A 26,262-nucleotide genomic window follows, 5' to 3' on the forward strand; every position below is an offset into this window, starting at 1 on the left:
GTCGTGTTAAATACTGTGACAATAATGGCGTGTGAAAAACGTAATACTAGGCTCCAAAGTAAACTGAGAAATGACAGTGAAGACGAAGGCAGTGTGTTAGCGCCGCAGAGTAATGAATTAACTGATGTTCAAAGTAGTAATTTGGTAATTGTGAATAGGGAAATGGAGCGGGCTGCAAACAATGGTGTAGACAGTGAAACAGGTAGTGAACAGGGAAGCATTATCGATCGATCGGTCGGCAACAGCTCGCCTCAGGAATCCGAAATGACAGGACACAATTTCGCAAATACTGTAGATTCAGGTTTTGGGTTATCACCGTTTTCTCAAATAAGTCAAGACGCATTTTCTGCTTGTCAAAATGTGAATGTTGCCGGTGCAAATGCACTGCCGAAAAGCGTAGAGAAACAGATTCCAGACACTAATACATTATTATTGCAATTAATGCAACAAATGGAACAAAATCAGAGACAAACACAGCAAAAGCTTGAAAAGTTAGACACAATGGAACAACACCAGAGACAAACACACCAACAGTTAGACACAATGGAACAACACCAGAGACAAACACAGCAACAGTTAGACACAGTGGAACAAAATCTCAAAAAGTTAGACTCATTGGAACAAACTCTCGAACAAACACGTGAGGATTCAACTGCTGAGTTACATAACATTGAATCGAAATGTCAAAAAGTCTGTAATGACGTAAAAACTCAAATTTGTGAGCATTTTCAACCTATTTTTTCGCGTCATGAAAATGCATTACAGAATCACGAAGCAGCCATAAAAGAACTGCAAACTATTGTTCATGAAAATCACAACACCTTGCAAGCTAAAATTGACTCAGTTGCATCTACCGATTCGGTTACGCAACTTGCAAAAACTCAGGATAACTTAAAGGACACAGTAGATTCGATTTCAACACAAATGGACACTCTGAAACTTGGTTCAGAATAACATACAGAGGAAATGTGTTCATTATCAGATAAAGTAGTTGAACTTTCGGATCAGCTAAATAATTTATCTGCGAAGGTAGATGATAATCTGAATGACGCAAAACCGGTAGTCTTTAATGACACAGAACAGAACGCACAAATTAGGAAACTGAAACAAAATCTGAATCAAATTGATACGCAACACCAAAGAGAAATCCGGGAAGTACAAGATCAGCTGACACAGGTAATACAAGAATTACGTATTTCAGAAGACACTCGCGCTCCAACACGGGAAGAGGGACTTAGAAACACGGAAAAGCCGCAAAATAATAACACAGGGCATTTCGGAAGTTATGAAAGAAATTGGCAATGTGCACCGAATTTTGAGATGGAACGGCCGACACGACCTAACAATGACCGATATGCGACTCGCCGACATGATGATTTTGACTATAAGCTGTTCATTACTACACGTAAATTCAAAACATTTAAGAATTCTGGCAACGACATTCATCCACAAGCATGGCTCCATCAATTGTTTTCCTCCCAACTGGTCGTTAGAACACAGATTAGAATTTATGTGTGGCTACTTGGAGAATGAACCAGCTGTAAGAATGCGATCGGTAATTCACGATTGCCACAGTGAAGGAGAGTTTTACCATGCCTTCCTCTCAGCATATTGGTCTCAAGCTACACAAGACCGTGTAAAACATAACATCATAATGATGAAACACTTCGAACAATCTGAATTTTCCAGTCTTGTGAAATATTTTGAAGACATGTTGTACAAGAATCAATACCTGTCAAACCCATACAGCCCCTCAGAACTCATCCGCATTTGCTTAATCAAATTACCTGAACATTTACGACACATTATTTTGGCAGGACGTTGCAAAGACGACATTGAAGCTTTTCAGGGACTGTTACAAGAACTGGAAAGTGACACTGACAATCGCGGAACGCAGGAGCACAACAATTACAGATCACATCAGTCGCAATTCCGCGATGAAAGAAATAATAACTGGACGCGACAAGGCTATTCTCACCACACAAATCGTGACCAAAATAGACACCACCCGTATGACAACCGTTGGCAGAGTAGTAATAATTACAGGGAAAGATCACCTCTCCGCAGCAATGACTATGACAGAGATAACCACAGAAACAGACAATATGGGAACCAAAACAATTATTACCAGGGGAGACAGAATAACTTCAGACGCAACAGTTCAGCGCGGAGTTACGATTCAGGGAGAAATTCTCCACCACGTGACCGACAAGGAAGAAACTACGGATTCTACCGAAATGACGACAGACGATATGATCATAACGACAGACGTCAATTGCATCAGAACTGGCGGGATTCAAACAGAGCAGGGCCCTCTCGGCAAGGCGAATTTGTAGAAGTTAGGTCTCCTAATCCCAATAACGACGCGCGCCAACAAAGAAACAGACAATGACTCACACCGCAGGCAGCCGCGTGCGCCGGCTGGCTCAGGGAAAAATAACATTGACGCTAACCTTGAGCAAAATTCCAGTATTCTTTACCGACGTATACCACATGATAATTGCGTTAAAGTTGAAACTCTGCGTGCTAGGAAGAGTAAAGGGCTACACCACATTTCACATGTAAAACCGTTTATTGAAAGATAATCTGCTTCTTAACTTTGTCTTTGCCATAAAACGTTTCACTTCACGTTACTAGTATGCTTTAGAAACTGTTACCATGCAACAATGTTTGAAGTTCAATATCCAGCCAAGAACCAAGAGAAATTAAACAGAAATTACGAATGCATTGTTATTGCGAACAGACGACACAGTGTAATTGTGTGTGTACATTCTTGCTTGTTAGTTGTACGATTAGAACATTTACCAGTACTGCTAATGAGATTTTAATGCAACATTTTGGTTTATTTGAAAATACATTCTGAATTTAAAGTGCTTTCTGAGAGATACCAGATGACACAGAGGTTAGTTTATGTGACAGCTACACGATTTTTATCACGACGCTACTAATGAGTGACAATTTACAATGTTGCTTTTGCGGTGTATCTGTTTTATATCTGCACAGTTTTCTGAATTCTTCTGGAAAGAAAAACATGTTTTAGTAGTAACTTTTGTGGTATAGCAACAATGAGACAGCCTTTTTCGTGGCACAACATTACATTACTGTACAGTACTTACTTCATCACGGCAATAAGCATAATAACTACGATATCTATACGCAAAGCATTTCACTTTTGTGTATCATGAGGTAAGTACATTGGCTTCTGCAGAACTTAGCTTTCGGAGGAAAATAACTACGACACTTCCACAGAGATTATCTTACAACAAGATGCACATTTAGCGCTACAGGACACGCATTCCAGTGATCAATTTTATACTTAAAACATTTATTTTTTAAGATTTTTGAATTACAAAGAAAGTTTTCCGTGATATATTTCATTTCATTGCTGTAATCTGTAACACCTGAGGGTATAATTACATAAATCCTCAGGGGGGTACACGCTTACTTTGTGTACCATGTGTGTGGCAACCACAAGGAACCCTAGCTAATATGGTATTTGCTTATCCAACTTTACACATCGGTACCATATTTCTCCAACACATAATTACACAGCTATCTGATCATTTAACTGAGACAGACAAACGTTTTTACTATATCAGTGACAGATGTTTACGTAATTACACAGCTGGATAACTTCACACTTATGAAACTGTATTTTGTCTGTACTTTGTGAAACTGTTCATATTTTTTTGGAACCATTGTGATACTATGAGAGCTTTGAATGATGTATTTGGTATGGATTCATGATTTTTAAAGTACGTTTGAGGTAGATGACATTATTTAAATGAGCAGAGAATTCTTTTTAGGCTTAGAAATTATTGGAGGAAGTTACGACGATTTTGAGATTTGACTGAAGTTTTATGATATTATTACGACGATGATGTGTATTATGTTGTTGAGGAATGTTTATTATGCTACGTATTTCTCACGATGAAATATTGAAGAAGTGTCGACGAATATGTATATGTATAATGAGGTAAGGAGTAATGAATAGTGGGTAGGGACTCTTGACTTGTGAAAAAGGATGTTGGAAACCATGAATCGTACTTTAAGAGTTGTGACATGTGTGAATCATGTGTGAATGTATCACAATGCCACTGAACATTTTTTGGACACTGTTATATTCATAGGATTTTGTTTCTACAGATTTGCAACGCTAATTCTTGACCTGTGAAGTATTTTTATGTGAGACTGTCACTTCAGCGAAAATTGCTGTCGTAAATATTTCCGTACGAAAGTTAAGTGACCACCTGCACGTAATGCGTCGCGGGCACCCAGCTGTGTCAGACGCCTGGAGAAAAAGTCATTAGCGCGTGCCTTTCAGAGCACAGGAAGAAAGAAAAAAAAAGAAAGGGAAGGCCATTATCCTGGCCATTGTCATCCCTTTAGAGAAAGCATCGCAAAAACGACACGGTCGAACTTGAAAACATATGATTACACCAGCTCTTAATTTACGATATTTACTGAAATGCCTAATAAAATGACAAGAAATATTTTTACATCTGCACACCTGATTACGACAAGCGTCTTTCTACGAGAGTTGAGAGCTACTAACTTATGAAATGTCACATGACTACTGAATGATATTTTTATGCTTTGCTTTTCATAGTTGCTTATTTCATTTGACATCTGTTTTCCAGCTGTGTTGCAGCATTGCTTTTATAAAATAAAATGCATTTGCTAATGTGAACACTTTCTGTCAACAGATCTATTAAATAATTATTTTATGATCCACATTCTTTAAAAAAGGAGCACTTGGAAAGGAAAGAACAATAAGAAGGATCTAGTAACAGTAACACATAATTTTCTTTTCAAGTACATGGTAATATTTCTTTTTACAATCAGTTGTTGTGGTGCACCACTTTAATTACATAGATATTAAGATGTGAATACACATTTCCCTTATCTGCATTGTTGTTTTTACTGTAATATTTTTTCTGCTTGCGCTATGTCATGTTTAGGTATAAGTTGCTGCTGTTTGCCAGGCATAGTGTTATTGAATTTGACTTTTGCTAATTTATACTGTAGCTTGCTTTGCAATTTTCCATTTTTTTCATTGCTGTTTATATTAATTGTTTTGTGCTGCTGCATTGCCTCGTTCCTTAGTTTAGCATCTGAGCTCAGTAGATTTAAGTTTGCTTAAGAGGGGGTAGACTATATGAGAAACTGACTATGGAGAATAGGTAAAGAATGCATTGCGAAGTTATATAAAAAGGATTTGGGCCCAAATGAGTATTGTACAATCAGAAATAATTATTTTGAAAGAAATATGAACAGAATACAGAAAGCATGCTTGGATAGGATTTTTTTGGTGGAAACAAAGGATGAAATAAGAGGAAAGATATATGAAGTTTTGGGTTGGACTGCAGTACCAAATGTTACACTGAAAACGAACCCTGTCCTTTCCTATTGGTGTTATCCTACTATGTGTGTGTGTACCCTTGTGTATTTGTTTTCTTCCTGTCTCTGTGTAATTTCATAGAATTTTTTCTTTTAATATTAAGCTACATTCACTATGATGAGGAATACTGTTATCCTCAAATACAATTGGCATTAATAATGTGTTATTTACTTTGTAAAGATGTTTAGACATTGTTTATTGTTTTGTTTTAATGCTCATGTGTAAAGTTGATGTTTCAATAATTATTCTGATCTATGTATGTACTTATGTCATAATTCCTGTAACATTGATGTATATGTTTATTTCTATTCTTTTGTAAAGCCTGTTTTACTACAAATGTTATCTGTATTGTTATGTTTTTAATAATGTATTTTGTACCTTTGTTATTGTATTCTTATGTTATAAAATTGTAATTGTCACCAGTTCATGATATTATTAACATGTAAGTTACATTTCACTGCACACGTTTCTGTTGGTCATAGTACATGGACAATATGTGAGAAGTAGGGACTGTTAGTGTTTGCACGTTTGTTAATAATTCTGCAAGGGACTGGATAACAGCATTGCTGGTTCTAAGGACAATTCCAAAAACTTTGTGAGTGCACAAGTGATGGTTTATGGACTTGCTATACTATCCGCAAGACTCTTCAATGGTGATTGTGCACCTGCACAGTCACAACAGATGGCTGCTGGCTATCTCTACAAGGACTACAGTGGGTCTACATCTTTGATGATCCATCAATACCATTATCTCTACAAGGACTACAGTGGGTCTGCACCTCTGGTGGCCCACCAATACCATACTCTCTACCAGGACTACAGTGGGTCTGCTCTGTGATGACCTACCTACCAATATTCTTCCAAACTACGACTGACTCTGCTGTGGGTTTGCTCTGTTGTGGCCCGTTATCTGTCAGCATGTCAAGAGTCAGCACTGTCTTTCCGTTGGAAGGACAACACTACTTCTTCAAGACTGCATGGAAATCCACTACTTCTGTGTGCAATTTCTTTTACTAATGAGACTTTGTGAAAAAAAACCTGTAATTACTGTTATGATGTACGATTAGGACTGTCTTTATGGACTGTGAGACAATTTTAGCTTTTGACCAACATAATATCAATAAGTGTGTGCATTTGATTTCTTTGTTATTGTAATTATGAAAAAATTTTTCAAATCTGTATTGGCCACTGCCCCATCCAATTTGTAAAAATTTTTGTGGGGAGCATGGGGGCTATGTAAGTAGGCTGTTTATGCTTTCTCTATGTAAGTAGGCTGTTTATGTTTTCTCTATGTAAGTAGGCTGTTTATGTTTTCTTATTGGCAACGTTACGTAGCGCTCAATATGAAAATCACTGGCTGTGCTGTGTGCAGTCTGTGGCTGCTTTGCATTGTTGTAATACTCGCCATTGTAGTGTTAGGCAGCTGGCTGTGAACAGCGCGTAGCGTTGCGCAGTTGGAGGTGAGCCGCCAGCAGTGGTGGATGTGGGGAGAGAGATGGCGGAGGTTTGCAGTTTGTCATGAACTGATATATATATATTATGATTTGTGATGATATTAAGGTAAATACATTGTTTGCTCTCTATTAATATCTTTCATTTGCTAACTACCCCTATCAGTAGTTAGTGCCTTCAGTAGTTTGAATCTTTTATTTAGCTGGCAGTAGTGGCGCTCGCTGTATTGCAGTAGCTTGAGCAGCGAAGATTTTTGTGAGGTAAGTGATTTGTGAAAGGTATAGTTTAATGTTTGTCAGGGCCATTCTTTAGTAGGGAGTTTTGAAAGTCAGATTGCGTTGCGCTAAAAATATTGTGTGTCAGGTTAAGCACAGTCATGTAAAATTGTTCAAAGGGGACGTTTCACATTACGAGTGCAATAGTAATTCCGTTTTTAAATGCAGAGGACAGAGCGGATAGGTGGAAAGAGTACATTGAAGACTTCTGTAAGGTGGGAGACTTGTCCAATGTCATGTTAGAAGAAGTAACAAGAGTCGATGTAGAAGAGATAAGGGATACAATATTAGAATCAGAATTTAAATGCCCTTACGAAGAATTAAGATAGAATAAGGCAGAAGGGCTAGATAACATTCCATCAGACTTTCTAAAATCATTGGGGGAAGTGGCAACAAAATAGCTATTTCAGTTGGTGTGGAAATTCTATGAGTCTAGCGATATACCGCCTGACTTTCGAAAAACATCATCCACACAGTTTCGAAGACTGTAAGAGCAGACGAGTTCCAGAATTATCACATAATTAGCTTAACAGATCAAAAATCCAAGTTGCTGACGAGATTAATATGCAGAAGAATGGAAAAGAAAATTGAAGATATGTTAGATGACGATCAGTTTGGTTTTAGGAAACGTAAAGGGAATAGAGAGGCAATTCTGACATTGTGATTGATAATGGAAGCAAGACTAAGAAAAATCAAAACACGTACATAGGATTTGTCGATCTGGAAACAGTGCTCGACTGTGTCAAATGGACCAAGATGTTCGAAATTCTGAGAAAAATTAGATAAGCTATAGGGAAAGGCGGATAATATACAATATGTCACAAGATGCAAGAGGGAACAATAAGAGCGAAAGAACAAGAACAAAGTGCTCGGATTAATAAGGGGTAAGACACGGATGTAGTCTTACCCCTTTACTATTCAATCTACACATGGAAGAAGCAATGATAGAAGTAAAAGAAGTGTTGAAGTGTCGAATTAAAATTCATTGTGAACGGATATCAATGATAAGATTTTATTAAGACATTGCTGTCCTCATTGTAAGAGAGGAAGTACTAGAGGAGCGCTGGCCGCGGTGGCTGAGCGGTTCTAGGCACTTCAGTCTGTAACCACGCGACTGCTACGGTCGCAGGTTCGAATCCTGCCTCGGGTTTGGATGTGTGTGATGTCCTTAGGTTAGTTAGGTTTAAGTAGCTCTAAGATCTAGGGGACTGATGACCTCAGATGTTAAGTCCCATAGTGCTCAGAGCCATTTGAGCCACTACAGGAGAAGCTGAATGGAATGAATGAGTGTATATCGAAGGGAAGACTAAAGTAATGACAAGTAGCAAAAATGAGAACAGCATAAAACCCAACAGCGTAATTGGTGATACCGAAGTAGATAAAGTTAAATTATTCTGTTACTTGAGCAGCAAACCAACCCATGATGGACGGAGCAAGGAGGGCATAAAAAGCCAACTAGCGCTGACAAAAAGGGCATTCATGGCCAAGAGAATTCTACAAGTTGAAGAATTCTACAAGTATCAAACATAGGCCTTAATTTTAGTAAGAAAGTTTTGAGAATGTACGTTTGTAGCATAGCATTGTGTGATAGTGAGTTATGGACTTCAGGGAAACAGGAAAAGAAGAAAATCGATGTATTTGCGATGCGGTGCTACAGAAAACTGGGACATGAATTAAGCTATCGCGGAATAGCCCCCATGGTACCAGATGGAGCCGTAGAGGGTAAAATTTTAGAGGAAAACTGACATTGGAATACATCTAGCCAACAGCTGAGGATGTAGGTTGCAAGTGCTACTTTGAGATGAAGAGTGGAATTTGTGGTGGGCTGCATCAAACCAGTCAAATTAGTGATGACTAAAAAAAATGCTTTAACACACCTAACACAATTTACTTTTCATCTAGAACGAAGCGTTGAAATCCTCTCCCTTTTAGCTCACATGTAAATTCCAGTTTTTTTATGTTAAGAATATGTGGAATTGCTTGTAGTTTTTCAACTCCATTCCTGTCTGTATTACGAGAACTACGTCTTCCCAGTTCTGGACTCCATAAAGGTAGCCGATTTCAAGAGCGTGAGATATCCCGAGGCAGTGTGTAAGTCGTGGCACGTCCGCATAACTCTTCGTCACTGGTCAGCTGTCTGACTCTCACCGCGTGGTGGAGCCGAGCGGACAGTGCCAGAGAAAGCAGGCGCCGCTCTTGGCAGAGCTGCGTGCCGGAGTACGGCACGTAGGCCGCGTCGACAGCATTAGGGGAGCACTGTCTGGCGTTTCTGCAGGAACTGTAAAGGCAGAGGCTCACACGGACTCACTTGCTGGGGAGAGGTGATCGGAAATGCCAGCACAAATAGCAGATGTGCACCAGCTGCGTTATACGAAGTCGTTATTTTGGTCTTCAGCCGGAAAACTGGTTTTGATGCATCTCTTGTAGCTAATCTGAAGTACGCCATCCACTACTGTGCTTTTCAATACCCCTTCACTACTCCTTGAACAGGATGAGTCCCTACAACCGATCTCTTCTTCAAGTCAAGATGTGCCATAAATTGTTTCCTATTTTGCAGTTCGATTCAGTATCTCTTCCTTAGTTATTCGATCTACCCATCTAATCTTCAACAATATTCTTAGCACCGGATTACAAAATCTTGTATCCTCCTCTACTCTGAACAACTTATCGTCGACGTTTCATTTCCTTATAAATCTACACTCACACTTATTCAGAAAAAAACAACTTAGGACTTAAATTTATATTAAATACCAGCAAATTCCTCTTTCTTTCTAATCCATATTTTTTCTAATCCATATTTTATGTATTCTCTACTTCCGTTATCCTCAGTTATTTTGCTTCTCACGTAGCAAAACTCATCCGCTACTTTTAGTGTGTCATTTCCTAATATACTACACTTCCGAATGTTGTTGCATTACTTTATTTTCGTTCCACAGTGACCATTGACTATTCTTGTATTCCGACTGATAGGAGGTCATTGTAAGCAAAAATCAATTCTACTTCCGGGACCTTGCCTAAAGTGCCCCGAGAAGTGGTCTCGCAAGAGTAGTCCACTAATATAGCGTTGAGGGAAGCACTACAGCTTTGAAGGTGTATCGAGGTTTAGCACTTTGTTAGATGTACCTTTCTTTTGCAATACGTGTACTCATGGAGTTTGAACCCACGCAGTCCGTGTGTTGGCCACGATGTTTACTTTATCCAAGATGTTTAGGATGCTTATTGAAAAGTGTACATTTGTTACGAAGGGGCAAGTAGTTTCCACAACAAGTTTTCGAGGAAAGTGCCGTAATGAGTTTCGAAAGAGATTCCAGCCTATCACTCTCTTACCCCCGCCGGCCGCGGTGGTCTAGCGGTTCTATGCGCGCAGTCCGGAACCGCGCGACTGCTACGGTCGCAGGTTCGAATCCTGCCTCGGGCATGGATGTGTGTGATGTCCTTAGGTTAGTTAGGTTTAAGTAGTTCTAAGTTCTAGGGGACTGATGACCACAGATGTTAAGTCCCATAGTGATCAGAGCCATTTTTTTCTCTTACCCCCGCCCGCCACCGCCCCCCAATTCCATCCCTTTCTTTGCAGCACGACCACTGACGTTCACCTCGAAGTTCTTCTATCAATTGTTAGTATCTAAATATGTACTGATGAGCTTTGTCAAATCAGAAACTACTAGACAATTGGATTATCAGTGCTTACGTCTACAGAGGGTGGACAAATATAAGGAAACAGAAACACCCCACACATTACCGTTCGCATTCGCAACAGGATCCAGTCGTCTCGGAATCGACAGTAGTTTTCAAATGAATCTCACACCTGCAAAAGAGTGACAAAGGCAGCAAATTCAGGTAAATATGGTGAAGGCGGGTAGCGATCACGTATCCTTCTCTCCAAGGAAGACCGTAAAGGCTCAATAATGTTGACATACAGTTGGCTGTTGTGACCAGGAGAGATACAAAAATTCATCCTTGTGTACGTTCTACCAGTTCTTGAGTATTGTTCATTACTCTTGGCGTCCATATTAAGTAACATTAGTACAAGAGATAGACAAGATCCAAGGACGAGCGTTGTTTCTCGTCACGGTATCGTTTATGCAGCACAAGGGCTTTACGGAGGTGCTAAAGAAATTCCATTGACAGACACCACAACCACAAGGCAGAACTTGTCCATCATGGAGATGTTCACTATTGAAATTTCGAGAACTTATATTCCAAGGAGAATTTGGCAACATATTACGTTCTCAAACGTCTCTTTCTCGGAATGATAAAGACGAGAAAACCAGAGTGGGCAACATATTACTTTCTCAGACGTGTCTCTCTCGAAATGATAAAGACGAGAAAACCAGAGAAATTATGTGTAATAAGGAGCTTTACCGACAGTCATTTTTCACAAGCGACTTTCCTGAATATATATTCTAGAAAAGAGCATGTAATTAGATGCTTACCAATAATCGAAGACGTTATAAAACGCAGATCAAAATATGTGAAATAAGGGTGATCGTGTGGTGTCGAACTGAATCAGACTATGCTGATGGGAAAATGAGACACAAAAATCAGTAGATGAACTCTGCTATCCAGGCAGCAAAAAACGTACAGTGGCTGACTGGCAGTAGGAAAAAAAAGCGTTTATGAGAAAGGAAAATTTGTTAACATCGGAAACTTAAGAGTTAGAAAGTTTTTTTCTGAAATATGGTTGTATTAGCCTACACGGAACTGAAACAAGGACGGTAAGTTATTGAGAAAATAAGAGAACAGAAGGTATCAAAATGCGATGTCAGACAATAGTGTTGAAAACTGGAAGAGTAGACAGAATAACTATCAAGGAGGTACTGCTTAGAACTGGAGAAAAAAAATGAGACTCAACTTGATTAAAAGAAGGGATAGTCTGATAGGACACATTCTGAGACATCATGGTATCGTTAATTCGCTAATAGAAGTAAGTGTGGGCGGTAAAGATTGTAGGGAGAGACCAGGTTTCAGTATGGTTCTCAGGCACAAATGGATGTATGCTGCAGACATGACAGTGACATGAAGAGCCTTGCGCAGGATAAACTAGCGTCGGGAGCTGCATCTAACCAGTATTTGGACTGAAGAACACAGTAAGAACAATTATCAACAATCGTTCTTCATGCACACCATTCGCCACGGAAACAGATATCATGGAGATGGGGAGGAGGGAGGTAACGGGGGGGGGGGGGGGGGGCTCGGTGTGATAATGGTTCAAAAAAATGGTTCAAATGGCTCTGAGCACTATGGGACTTAACAGCTGAGGTCATCAGTCCCCTAGACTTAGAGCTACTTAAACCTAACTAACCTAAGGACATCACACACATCAATGCCCGAGGCAGGATTCGAACCTGCGACCGTAGCGGTCGCGCGGTTCCAAACTGAAGCGCCTAGAACCGCTCGGCCACACAGGCCGGCCGCGACCGGCAGTGATACTGGTACACGATGTACCTGCCACATACCGAAAGTGTGGTTTCTAAGTATTGACGGAGTGTAGGTGCAGATACCAGTGACTATGAATCAGTATTGAACGACAGCTGAGCTGCAGTCAGCCTGTAGCGTGCGTTGCTCGGGAGACAGCGGGCCGACGTGTGCAGGTCACCTGGGCCGCCTGTGCCACGTGCCGCGCCGTGTCCCTGATCTTGAGGAAAGCGGCCTGCCTCCACCTGTGTCAACAGGCATTCCGGAGGCGGTACGGCGCGCCCGCAGCCCGCCGCCGGGGTCACGGTGGCTGCGGCGGCTGCTGCACCAGGATGTGGCCGCGTGCCTGCCTCTGGCCCTACCTGCGGCCGCGCTCGGTGCTGGTTATTGGCGGGCAGATACCGCTCAGCGGACTGCATACTGGAGGAACATGAGTGGATGCAGAGAAAAAGGGGGGAGGGTGCACGGCTTCTGCAACCACCCCCCCCCTCCCCAAAAGATAAATCTAATAGAAAACTACAGTATCCACCTTGGCTGTAACACAGCCACTTATTTCACACGTTCAAGTGATTTCGGCGACAGGCCATTTGCACTCATACCCTCGTAATTTTAGACAGTTACACTGTGTGGGTGAATAGAACATACAGAGGGCCGCCAAAGATACAGGACCGTAAAAATATTTTAATAGGTGTCTGAGGAGTCTGTTTGCAGGCTAATAATTACCGGTATCATGTGTAGCATGTTTTAGGTTATTTTCCCGTGAGAAGTAGATCAGGTGCTGAAGTGTGGGTGTGTGGGAACGAAACGGTTAGTCTATAGTGACAGGTGCGGTCCACTCAGTGCTGCCGTCACGACGGTGCAGAAAACATACAGTGTAGGAAAATCGTTGGCGTTAAAAATAGTTCCGAGCCCTCTTGGAATGGTTAAGTGAGGGTCCTGTGTGGTTTTCACGGGAATTGTATACCATTCGTACTACTAAATAATGGCAAGATCAGGCAACGATAATGAAGGTGGAATGCGATCAGGCATCCTAATCTGCAAAGTAGACCACAAATCTCAATAATATTGAGATCTGGTAATTGTGGTGGCTAGAGGAGATGAGACAATTCATTCTCGTGTTCACAAACCCATTGCCAGAGAGACAAATGGTTCTAACCGCTCTAAGCATCTGAGGTCATCAGTCCCCTAGGCTTGGAACTACTTAAATCTAACTAATCTATGGACATCACACACATCCTTGCAAGAGGCAGGATTAGAACCTGCGACCGTAGCAGCAGCGTGGTTCCGGAGTGAAGCGCCTAGAACCGCTCGGCCACAGCTGCCGGCGCCAGAGGGACACATCCGGCCTGTAGTAGTTGTCGAACTTCCGACTACAAGAAATTTTAAACCTTGATTTTTCGCCAACTTCATTATACGTCGACTGTCCATCAGATAAGATCAATCAGCAGCATGCGTCTTTATGTTAGACTGACTTCCAGTTCAGACTACGACATTCAACCAACTAAACAAACTGCTATATATACAGGATGAGTCAGGAGGAAAGGTACATGCTTTGAGGGGTAATGGTATTAGTGACTCTGAACAAAAATCTTCGTATGAACGTATGCCGCCGGCTGGGTTGGCCGAACTGTTCTAGGCGTTGCAGTCCGGAACCGCGCGACCCCTACGGTCGCAGGTTCGAATCCTGCCTCGGAAATGGATGTGTGTGATCTCCTTAGGATAGTTACGTTTAAGTAGTTCTAAGTTCTAGGGAACTGATGACCTCAGAAGTTAAGTCCCATAGTGCTCAGGGCCTTTTTTTGACGTATGCCCTATTCCGAATGGTTTCCGAGAGAGAACACATTTCATATCACTTTTGTACGTTTTTCTTGAATAACTCGAAAACCGCACCCTCCAGCGAAAACGTATCGCAGTACAAAATTAAACCACATTAAATTACCTTCAAAAAAGGTCCTACTCATTTTTTCTCTAGAACGAACGATTTGTGCGAAGACAGCGCGACAATGTTGAAAAACTCGCACGACGCGCATGAGCTGTAGGTTACGTTGTTTTTGTAGGCCAATTTGAGGCAGCATATTGAGGTAGCAAGCTGAGACGAACAGTTCGATACGGGAGACTTCTGGTCTACCAAGGCGGAAAACTACTTCAAACTGGCCTAAAAAAACTACGTAAGTTACAGTGCGTGCGCGTCGAGCTAGTTCTCCAAATTTCTCGCTCTCTCTTCCCACAAACCATTAGTTCTAGAAAAAATAATGAATAGCAGCTTTTTGGAGGAAATTTAATATCGTTTAATTTTGTACTGCGACATGTTTTCCCTGGAGGGCGCAGTTTTCTAGTTATTCAAGAAAAAACGTACAGAAGTGATATTAAATGTCTCCTATCTCGGAAATCATTCGGAATAGGTCATACACCCATATGAAGCTTTTTGTTCAGAATCACTAATAAATAAGAGTGTAGGTTAAGCATAATTACCTCAAGAGAAACGCCGCTAGCGTGAATAGCTCCACTAAGGTAATGTTGGGGAGCCGCAAACACTCCCGAAGAACACAGTGCCGGAATGCCGGAGGGTAACAGCAACAGATTCCCACAGCCAAGCACCGTTGCAAACAGCAGACTCGCAGCTCATAAGACTTTCTTTCTTTCGCTTACGCCACAGTCCCGCATCAATCGCAGGGTCGGCGTGGTTACAACGGATTTTGCAGTAGTAGTGTTAGGGATGGCCGGATGCCCTTCCTGCCACCACACCGCATTCCCCAGGACGGAATCAGTGTACCCGAACTGTCTGCGTCGAGTTTAAATCGTGAAATAGTGCGGACGTGTGTCAAATGTCTGCGACGCGTGTAACTGAGGCAGAACGTGGGGACCAGCCCGGTATTAATCTAGCGGGATGTGGAAAACCGCCTAAAAACCACATCCAGGCTGGCCGGCACACCGCCCCTCGTCGTTAATCCGCCAGGTGGATTCGATCCGGGACCGGCGCGCCTACCCGAGTCTAGGAAGCAGCGCGTTAGCGCGCTCGGCTACCCTGGCGGGAACTCGAAGCTCGTAAGACTAAGAGCTGTTAACAAACACCACTCAGGTGAAACATGTGCTAAAACATGCAAGTTAAGGTAATATAATTCGATCACGCCTTAATTACTTAATGGCATAAAACCTTCAAATGTGCCATAATAATCAAACAATAACGTTACTCAAAATTCCACAGAGTAAACACCGCTTAATAACATAAAATTGTGATAAGATGATGGCAATGAAGGTCTCCCTCAAAACAACGTAACCCTGTACGGTGAAATCAGTAATCTCATACAGTTACCTCAAATGGAGACGCAGTCAATAAGTCACTTTAGCTGCACAGCCAAAGACTTGTTTGCGCCAAACTGAAATGCCTGTGAGAAACAGGAGCTCATCTCTTGAAGCCGGTACCTAATTGCTAGTCCTAACAAGTATGGCTCTCTTCTAAGGCGCTTGGATTTCAGAACTGTCTAAAACACAGTTTGAACAGCATACATTAGCTCGACAAATTTCCTTAAAATAATTAAAAAATTAAGTAACAAACCCAAGAAAATACTCCAAGGGGTTAAAAAGAACCACTTAATAAACAAGATTTACGTCAGAGCTTACGGGCAATTTAACAGCATTAAATACCCAGTTTCATTAAACACCAGGGTAACAACAAACGGCTTGATGGCTCGCAGGAAAATAACTCTGATTTGATAGCCACCAAATTTAGAGTACCAGATAGCTTGTGGCGTAAAGAAGTAACAGTAAGGCAAAGTTTCAAGTGGCAGCTATGATGGTAAACAGCCACCATTACACGTGCGGAACAAGCACTAACCATTAAATGGATCAAGCCCGCTTACAATAACTATAATGTGCTGAAATGTTTTTGAGATCCATAAAGCGAGAGCCACAGCAGCGGACAAATCACAGTGGGAACGATACCAACCATTGCTACACCAAGAAGTTGTTATTCCACAATCTCAGCTCAACGAAAAACGCCAGCATCCAAAAGCGAACAGGACGGTCATAAGAGAAGAAAATTCAGCTGAAAGACGTTGAAGGGCATGGTGAAAAATTCAACGCGGCTACTAACAGTACACTCGTAACTAATCAGTTTCCTTACAAATAGAGCCAACGGCCTACACAGCCGACGGGCCGACCACTGTTCGCGTTGCCGTCTCGCCACGTACGTCGACACTTACTTATATACCCGCATCGAAATCACACTGTGTTACATATAAACTGCAGGGAGGCTCTCAAATGAAATGGAAAATAATATCAGTGCCGAAGGCAGTTTAAGAAATACTCGTTCTGATGAAGGCAGTTGATCTTAAATACGCTGCACTTGTAGAAGAAGCTTGTATGAACACAGGCTACACGATAACATATGCAAATGAGCATTTAAGTTCCCTGATTGAAAACTGACTTCTTGAGGAAAATAATTCATGGAAGATTTCATTTTATATACAGCTATTATTCAGGAAATAGATACGAATGCTCAAACTTGATTGTTTGGTACCACATATATACAAATACACAAAACCAGAGTAAAAACTCAATATGCTTTCCGATCATCTTAATACTATGCAAAGAGTGAGAATGTAATGTGAAAGACGATCGTTAGAGTGACAGACAAAACCCTTGTCTATATTTCACAAATCAGCAAGTAGCACGATGTTCGCAGCTTGAAGCGGACAGGAAGAGGAGAGAGATGTATTAGTGGACCGGAAAGAAGTGCTGTTTCTGCGCATGTCTATATTCGTTTGTCATTTATCAGCTCACTGTGCGCTCAAAGGTGTGGCATATACATTTTCAGGTTCGACGGACTTGTTTACCCGTAAATAATTCAATCTCTCTCTCTCACTCCCCCCTCCAACATCTTTTTTCCTTGCAGCAGTTAATGCTGAAATGGCCAGCCAAATACCAGAAGAGGCTCGTATTCAGTATCACATGGTTTCTGAGTTTCATACAGGTATAACAGCAACAATTGCTACCAAAATTCCAAGTACATAAGGCCTTCCTAAAAACCAAAGGTGGTTTTCTAAGTTCAAATCCGGTAATTTTTTTTTGTTTCCGTCTGTATAGATCAGGAAGACCAACAACGTTAGTCAACAGCATGTTAAGAGCGGAAGTGGTAGCAAATCCGTGTCAGACAATCGAGGAACTAAACTTGTTGTAGCTGGGATTCACAGTCACAACAAATTTTTTGAAGGACATAATCTTTACGACAGTGACTGTTATAAGTTTTAATTACATTTTTGCAATTTCGGCCTTAGACCATTATCAAGTGCTGATATTATTATTAAAGCCATAATATCAGCACTTGATAATGGCCTAAGGCCGAAATAGCAATAGTATAATAAAAACTTATAACAGTCACTGGCGTAAATATGATGTCCTTCAAAAAATAGAGGAACTATCGCTCTTAACCTAACTTGGTCGCCCAACCAAGAGAATTTGCAGCAGATTGGTGAAGAAAAGGTAACCGATCCACCACATTCAACTTATTCCTTCAGAAGCAAAGTACAGAAACGTCTACAGGGATGCACACAGAGGAGGACAAATAGCGGCAGTTGCCACTAATGAAAATTCATTTAGATCACGAATATGACAAAGGGCCTTTAAACGCAATGCTCAGATTTTTATGGCTTACAATCTCTGAAAAATTGTTACTAAAATGACCTGTAAATATCGATAAAATGACCTAAAAGTGATATAAGTATAGTGGATTATAAAATACACATCTACGTCTACGTGGATACTCTGAAAATCACATTTAAGTGCCTGGCAGAGAATTCATATAACCACCTTCACAAATCTCTATTATTCCAATCTCGTATAGCACGCGGAAAGAATGAACACCTGTATCTTTCCGTACGAGCTCTGATTTCCCTTATTTTATCTTGGTGATCGTTCCTCCCTATTTATGTCGGTGTTAACAAAATATTTTCGCATTCGGAGGAGGAAGTTGGTGATTGGAATTTCATGAGAAGATTCCGCCGCAACGAAAAACGCCTTTCTTTTAATGATGTCCAGCCCAAATCCTGTATCATTTCTGTGACACTCTCTCCCAGATTTCGCGATAATACAAAACGTGCTGCCTTTCTTTGAACGAATTCCTTTCCTGTGCTAACCTCTTCATCTCAGAGTAGCACTTGCAACCTACGTCCCCAATTATTTGCTTGACTTATTCCAATCTCTATCTTCCTCTATAGTTTTTGCCCTCTATAGCTCCCTCTAGTACCATGGAAGTCATTCCCTCATGTCTTAGCAGATGTCCTATCGTCCTGTCCCTTCTTCTTGTCAGTGTTTTCACATATTCCTTTCCTCTCCGATTCTGCATAGAACCTCCTCATTCCTTACCTTATCAGTCCACCTAATTTTCAACATTCGTCTATAGCACCACATCTCAAATGCTTCGATTCTCTTCTGTTCCGGTTTTCCCACAGTCCATGTTTCACTACCATACAATGCTGTACTCTAGACGTACATCCTCAGAAATTTCTTCCTCAAATTAAGGCCGGTATTTGATATTAGTAGACTTCTCTTGGCCAGAAATGCCTTTTTTGCCATAGCGAGTCTGCTTTTGATGTCCTCCTTGCTCCGTCCGTCATTGGTTATTTTACTGTCTAGGTAGCAGAATTCCTTAACTACTTTGACTTCATGACCATCAATCCTGATGTTAAGTTTCTCGCTGTTCTCATTTCTACTACTTCTCATTACCTTCGTCTTTCTCCGATTTACTCTCAAACCATACTGTGTACTCATTAGACTGTTCATTCCGTTCAGCAGATCATTTAATTCTTCTTCACTTTCACTCAGGATAGCAATGTCATCAGCGAATCGTATCATTGATATCCTTTCACCTTGTGTTTTAATTCCACTCCTGAACCTTTCTTTTATTTCCATCATTGCTTCCTCGATATACAGATTGAAGAGTAGGGGCGAAAGGCTGCAGCCTTGTCTTACACCCTTCTTAATACGAGCACTTCGTTCTTGATCGTCCACTCTTATTATTCCCTCTTGGTTGTTGTACATATTGTATATGACCCGTCTCTCCCTATAGCTTACCCCTATTTTTTTCAGAATCTCGAACAGCTTGCACCATTTTATATTGTCGAACACTTATTCCAGGTCGACAAATCCTATGAAAGTGTCTTGATTTTTCTTTAGCCTTGCTTCCATTATTAGCCGTAACGTCAGAATTGCCTCTCTCGTCCCTTTACTTTTCCTAAAGCCAAACTGATCGTCACCTAGCGCATTTTCAATTTTCTTTTCCATTCTTCTGTATATTATTCTTGTAAGCAGCTTCGATGCATGAGCTGTTAAGCTGATTGTGCGATAATTCTCGCACTTGTCAGCTCTTGCCGTCTTCGGAATTGTGTGGATGATGCTTTTCCGAAAGTCAGATGGTATATCGCCAGACTCATATATTCTGCACACCAACTTGAATAGTCGTTTTGTTGCCACTTCCCCCAATGATTTTAGAAATTCTGATGGAATGTTACCTATCCCTTCTGCCTTATTTGACCGTAAGTCTTCCAAAGCTCTTTTAAATTCCGATTCTAATACTGGATCCCCTATCTCTTCTAAATCGACTCCTGTTTCTTCTTCTATCAGATGCGCCAAATCTTCACCCTCATAGAGGCTTTCAATGTATTCTTTCCACCTATCTGCTCTCTCCTCTGCATTTAACAGTGGAATTCCCGTTGCACTCTTAATGTTACCACCGTTGCTTTTAATGTCGCCAAAGGTTGTTTTGACTTTCCTGTATGCTGAGTCTGTCCTTCCGACAATCATATCTTTCTCGATGTCTTCACATTTTTCCTGCAGCCATTTGGTCTTAGCTTCCCTGCACTTTCTATTTATTTCATTCCTCAGCGACTTGTATTTCTGTATTCCTGATTTTCCCGGAACATGTTTGTACTTCCTCCTTTCATCAATCCACTGAAGTATTTCTTCTGTTACCCATGGTTTCTTCGCAGCTACCTTCTTTGTACCTATGTTTTCCTTCCCAACTTCTGTATGGCCCTTTTTAGAGATGTCCATTCTTCTTCAACTGTACTGCCTACTGCGCTATTCCTTATTGCTGTATCTATAGCGTTAGAGAACTTCAAACGTATCTCGTCATTCCTTAGTACTTCCGTATCCGACTTCTTTGCGTATTGATTCTTCCTGACTAATGTCTTGAACTTGAGCCTACTCTTCATCACTACTATATTGTGATCTGAGTCTATATCTGCTCCTGGGTACGCCTTACAATCCAGTATCTGATTTCGGAATCTCTGTGTGACCATGATGTAATCTAATTGAAATCTTCCCGTATCTCCCGGCCTTTTCCAAGTATACCTCCTCCTCTTGTGATTCTTGAACAGGGTATTCGCTATTACTAGCTGAAACTTGTTACAGAACTCAATTAGTCTTTCTCCTCTTTCATTCCTTGTCCCAAGCCCATATTCTCATGTAACCTTTTCTTCTACTCCTTCCCCTACAACTGCATTCCAGTCGCCCATGACTATTAGATTTTCGTCCCCCTTTACATACTGCATTACCCTTTCAATATCCTCATACACTTTCTCTATCTGTTCATCTTCAGCTTGCGACGTCGGCATGTATACCTGAACTATCGTTGTCGGTGTTGGTCTGCTGTCGATTCTTATCAGAACAACCCGGTCACTGATCTGCTCACAGTAGCACACCTTCTGCCCTACCCTCCTACTCATAACGAATCCTACACCTGTTATACCATTTTCTGCTGCTGTTGATATTACCCGATACTTATCTGACCAGAAATCCTTGTCTTCCTTCCACTTCACTTCACTGACCCTACTATATCTAGATTGAGCTTTTGCATTTCCCTTTTCAGATTTTCTAGTTTCCCTACCACGTTCAATCTTCTGACATTCCACGCCCCCGACTCGTAGAACGTTATCCTTTCGTTGATTATTCAATCTTTTTCTCATGGTAACCTCCCCCTTGGCAATCCCCTCCCGGAGGTCCGAATGGGGGACTATTCCGGAATCTTTTGCCAATGGAGAGATCATCATGACACTTCTTCAAATACAGGCCACATGTCCTGTGGATACACGTTACGTGTCTTTAGTGCGGTGGTTTCCATTGCCTTCTGCATCCTCATGTCGTTGATCATTGCTGATTCTTCCGCCTTTAGGGGCAGTTTCCCACCCCTAGGACAAGAGAGTGCCCTGAACCTCTACCCGCTCCTCCGCCCTCTTTGACAAGGCCGTTGGCAGAATGAAGCTGACTTCTTATGCCGGAAGTCTTCGGCCGCCAATGCTGATTATTTATCAAAACTTGGGCAGTGGCGGGGATCGAACCCGGGCCGAAGAAGTTTTGATTATGAATCAAAGACGCTACCCCTAGACCACGGGGCCCCTTAACATGCCTAACGTTGGAGCTCCCAACTACCAATAATCCCACCCTCTGCAATTGCCTTGATCTTGCAGGCTGAGTGTTTTCCTCTGAAACAACAGGCGACAGCATCTGGCTCAACGACAGTGTCAGCCACAAACAGCACCTGGAACCTGTTTGTCAGAAAAACCGGGGAGGCCTTACGTGCGGCCGCCTGGGCAATCTTTCGCCGCCTGCTTCGCCCCACGGCGACGTGCCACTCGACCACAGGTGAGGGGTCAGAGGGATCAGCCTCAGTGCGAGCAGTAACTGGGTTGACCACCGGTGAGGACCGATCGGAGGACTCTGACGTGCTGGACGTCCGTTTGATCACCACGGCCGGCCCACAACAGTGGTGCCCATCCACTGCAGCCTCAAGTTGTGTAACCGAAGCCATTACAGCCTGAAGCTGAGAGCGAAGTGTCACCAACTCGGCTCGCATCCCTGTCCATACTAAAGGCCGTGGAAAACCAAACTATGCAGATAAACGGACTATCGGCACGTGCTGCGCAACTCTACTGTAGACCCTGACGAAAACGCACAAACTGTGTCTAGTAGTACGCAGGTATTCAAAAACCTATCTACCGAACCACTCAGGTGAAACCAAATAATTTGCCCCTGAATAAAAACTTTTAATATGTCACAAAATCGGTTTACTTTCCTACGCAAATGAAAACGCGACAACTGTGGCTATTAGATATTAAATTCACACGTAGAAACGCAAGAAACTGAACTATTAAAGCACACAGATGATATAATAAAATTCGCTCCTGGCTAGGAACTCGAAAATGACAAATGCTGCTACTTCCCTGTTGCTGCGTCTGTCTCGGTCGGCTACTACTGCTTAACTCAGAGTAATGAAAAAAAAAAAATTATGGGAGATTTGTACTGGAATTACGAACAGGATTATTTATTAAAAATCGCTATGTTTTTCTTGACGATATCTCATTCTGTAGATATACATGAAAATTTTGGAAAGCCATTGTAGAGTTTTTGCAGTGTATGACAGTCTGCATAGCCGAAAGTGAGGCAACGTTCGCTGTCGGACAACACATGCTTCTAGTGTTCCATCATTAGCTGAAACAACTGGAGCGTGTACTTTGATGTTTTCCTTCATTTGAAGAAAGAACCTAATAAATCGACAAATGAATAACACATTTCACAAATGTACATCACATTAGGACAAAATCGATACAAAATATCGATATTTTGTCTAAATACCGATACCTGGCACAATTACAACATTAAATGACGCGAAGATAATAATAGGCGAATGAACCTCTAACTTACACTTATGTGCCAAAGGTAAGGACGAAAGCAACTTTTGCATAATGTGTCACTGCCAGTAAACATAGCTAAATGAAACTTGGGCCATACATAGAAAGAACTGCACCAGTATAGTATAGAAGGCAACTGAAAAAAATACGCAATGAGAAGAACGGAAATGACACCTTTATCCAAAGACATTACTTACACTGAAGTTATTGCGATTCGTGATGTTCTTCTGGATATTACAAAAGGTGGTACATGCTTCTCAACAGGGTGAGTGATCACTATGGACGGCAATGCACGCTCTGCAGTGCTCTTCACGATTTCCATTATGTTGGTAAGGAGTTCTTGTGGTAGGACTATCCATTCCTCCCCGATCGCGATTGACAGCAGCGGACTGTCTTTGGTGGAGTGAACGTGCTACAACACGCCAAAGAAACTGTTATAAGCATGCGTATTCAATCACACAGATACGTAAACAGAGAGAATACGGTGTTGCGGTAGGCAACGCCTGTATAAGTCAACAAGTGTCTGGCGCAGTTGTCAGATCAGTTACTGCTGCTACACTGGCAGGTTATCCAGATTTAAGTGAATTTGAGAGTGGTGTTGCAGTCGATGCACCAGCGATGGTACAGAACGTTAAGTAACGATGAAGTGGGGATTTTCCCGTACGACCATTTCACGAGTGTAGCGTGTATCAGGAATCCGGTAAAACGTCAAATCTCCGATAACACCGTGGTCGGAAAAAGATCTTGCAAGAGCGGGACCAACGACGACTGAAGAGAATCGTTCAACGTGACACGAGTGCAACCCTTCCGCAGATTGCTGCAGGTTTCAATGCTGGGCATCAACATGTGTCAGCATGTAAACATTTAACGAACCATCATCGATATGGGCTTTTAGATCCGAAGGCCCGTTCGTGTACCCCTGATGAGTGCACAACACAAAGCTTTACGTCTCGCCTTGGCCCGTCAACCCCTACATTGGACTGTTACCGACTGCAAACATGTTGCCTGGTCGGACTAGTCTCGTTTCTAATTGTATGGAGCGGCTGGACGTGTACGGGTATAGAGACAACTTCATGAATCCATGCACACTGCATGTCAGCAGGGGAATGTTCAAGCTGGTGGGCGTTCTGTGATGGTACGCAGCTGGAGTGATATGGAACTCGTGATACGTCTAGAAACGTCTATGACAGGTGAGACGTACGTAAGGATCCTGTCTGAACACCTGCATCCATTCATGTCTGTCGTTCATTTCGACGGACTTGGTCAACCCCAGCAGAGCGGTGCGACACGCCACAAGTTCAGAATTGCTACAGCCTAGCTCCAGGAACATTCTTCTGAGTTTAAACACTTCCGCTGTCCACAAGACTCCCCAGACATAAACATTATTGAGCATATCTGGAATGCCTTGCAACGTGCTGTTCGGAAATCTCCACCTCCTCGTACTCTTACGGATCAATTCCCTCCAGCAATAGTTCGGACATTATTCGCGCCCATAACACGTCGTGTTGTGGCACTTCTGCGTGCTCGCGGGGGCCCTACACTGTATTAGACAGGTGTAACAGAGTGTTTGCTCGGGGGAGCGAATAGGTCAGTCCCTTCGCCTAATATCCTCTCGTTCCATGAGCTCTCTGACCTGCGCTGTTCAATGCGATCGCGCATTGACCTCCATAAAAATGAAGATAGGGCCGAATGCACCCCTGAAAAGACGCACATGGGAAAGGAGTGTAGTGTTACAATAACGCCGTGGGTGTACCGTGTTCAAAGATCTGGAAGTCAGTACGCCCGTGCAACATTGTGCTTCCCCACAGCTTTACACTGGGACCACCAGAACTACCGTATTCGACGAAGGAATGGAACGCGCTACCACATGAACTCCTTACCACCCTTGTGATCAGCATCGGAGGACGTTGCAGAGCGTGCATTACCGTCCCTGGTAATCACACCCCTGATAAATAACCATCCACCACCTTCTGTAATAAGCAGGGGAACCAAATGAATCGCTATGACTTCAGTGTAATTATTTTGCCTTTGAATAAAATGGTCATTTCTGTTCGTCTAATTGCGTATTTCTCCCAGTTACCTTCTGCAGACGTTTTTCCCCTGTATCGTCCAAGATTCATCAAGCTATGTTATTTAGCACTGACACAGCATGCGAAAGTTACCTTCATCCCTAAGCTTTGCACACCAGTGGATTTTCAAAATACGAATATATTCTTGATTAACTTTGCTGCGTTTTTCCAATGGACGCGTGCATTGTTCGATGTTGCAATATTAAAAGAAAGAATTTTTGTGACGTAAATGGAAGTTAAACACAAACATGTGAAAAATTAAATCGAAAAAACGAAATCATCTTTGAAAAATTAAATACAGTTCGGTACAAGTTTGAAAAATCCAAAATAAGCTTTACATTCCTATAGCCAGAATATTCGGCGTTTTACTCTTTGTGAACAATGCGTAGCTCACAAAAGAAAGAAAAATTACATGTGAACAAATTCTGGGCTCACTAACAGGTTGCAATGAAATGAAATGAACCTGCCAGCCGACTGAGTCATAGAATGACTACATGAGTACCCTAAAGAAGTACAGGGCGTATAACGCTTGCCGCGAGGCCGTGGTTTGCAGCACTTTTATCTTCTGCACCTTGTCTGCTGCAGCGCGTGCCCACACGGGACAAGAGTACTCCATAATGCAGCAGTATCACTCGAAGCAATCATTCGTATTCACAACGTTATCGTGGAACACTATTGTTAGATGCGTCCAACGAAGCTTTCACTGCAATGAAAGTAAATGTGACCAACTTTACAGAGTTGAATGTAATGACGTGTACTTTTCCCAACTCTTAATTTCAATCCAATTGCGTTCACAGCAAAAACAGTGAATATTATCAAAAATAAACATTAAAATTGGTTTTTATGTTTTTCGTTGTTGTTTGTATGTAGCGTATTTGAACCATCAGCTGCACAGTTTTACGTTTATTCTCCACCGGTTTCGATTGTTACAATCATCTTGAATGGGAAAAACATAGAACATAAAT

This window comes from Schistocerca americana, chromosome 4 (genome assembly GCF_021461395.2).
Source record: "Schistocerca americana isolate TAMUIC-IGC-003095 chromosome 4, iqSchAmer2.1, whole genome shotgun sequence".
Lineage (NCBI taxonomy): Eukaryota > Metazoa > Arthropoda > Insecta > Orthoptera > Acrididae > Schistocerca > Schistocerca americana.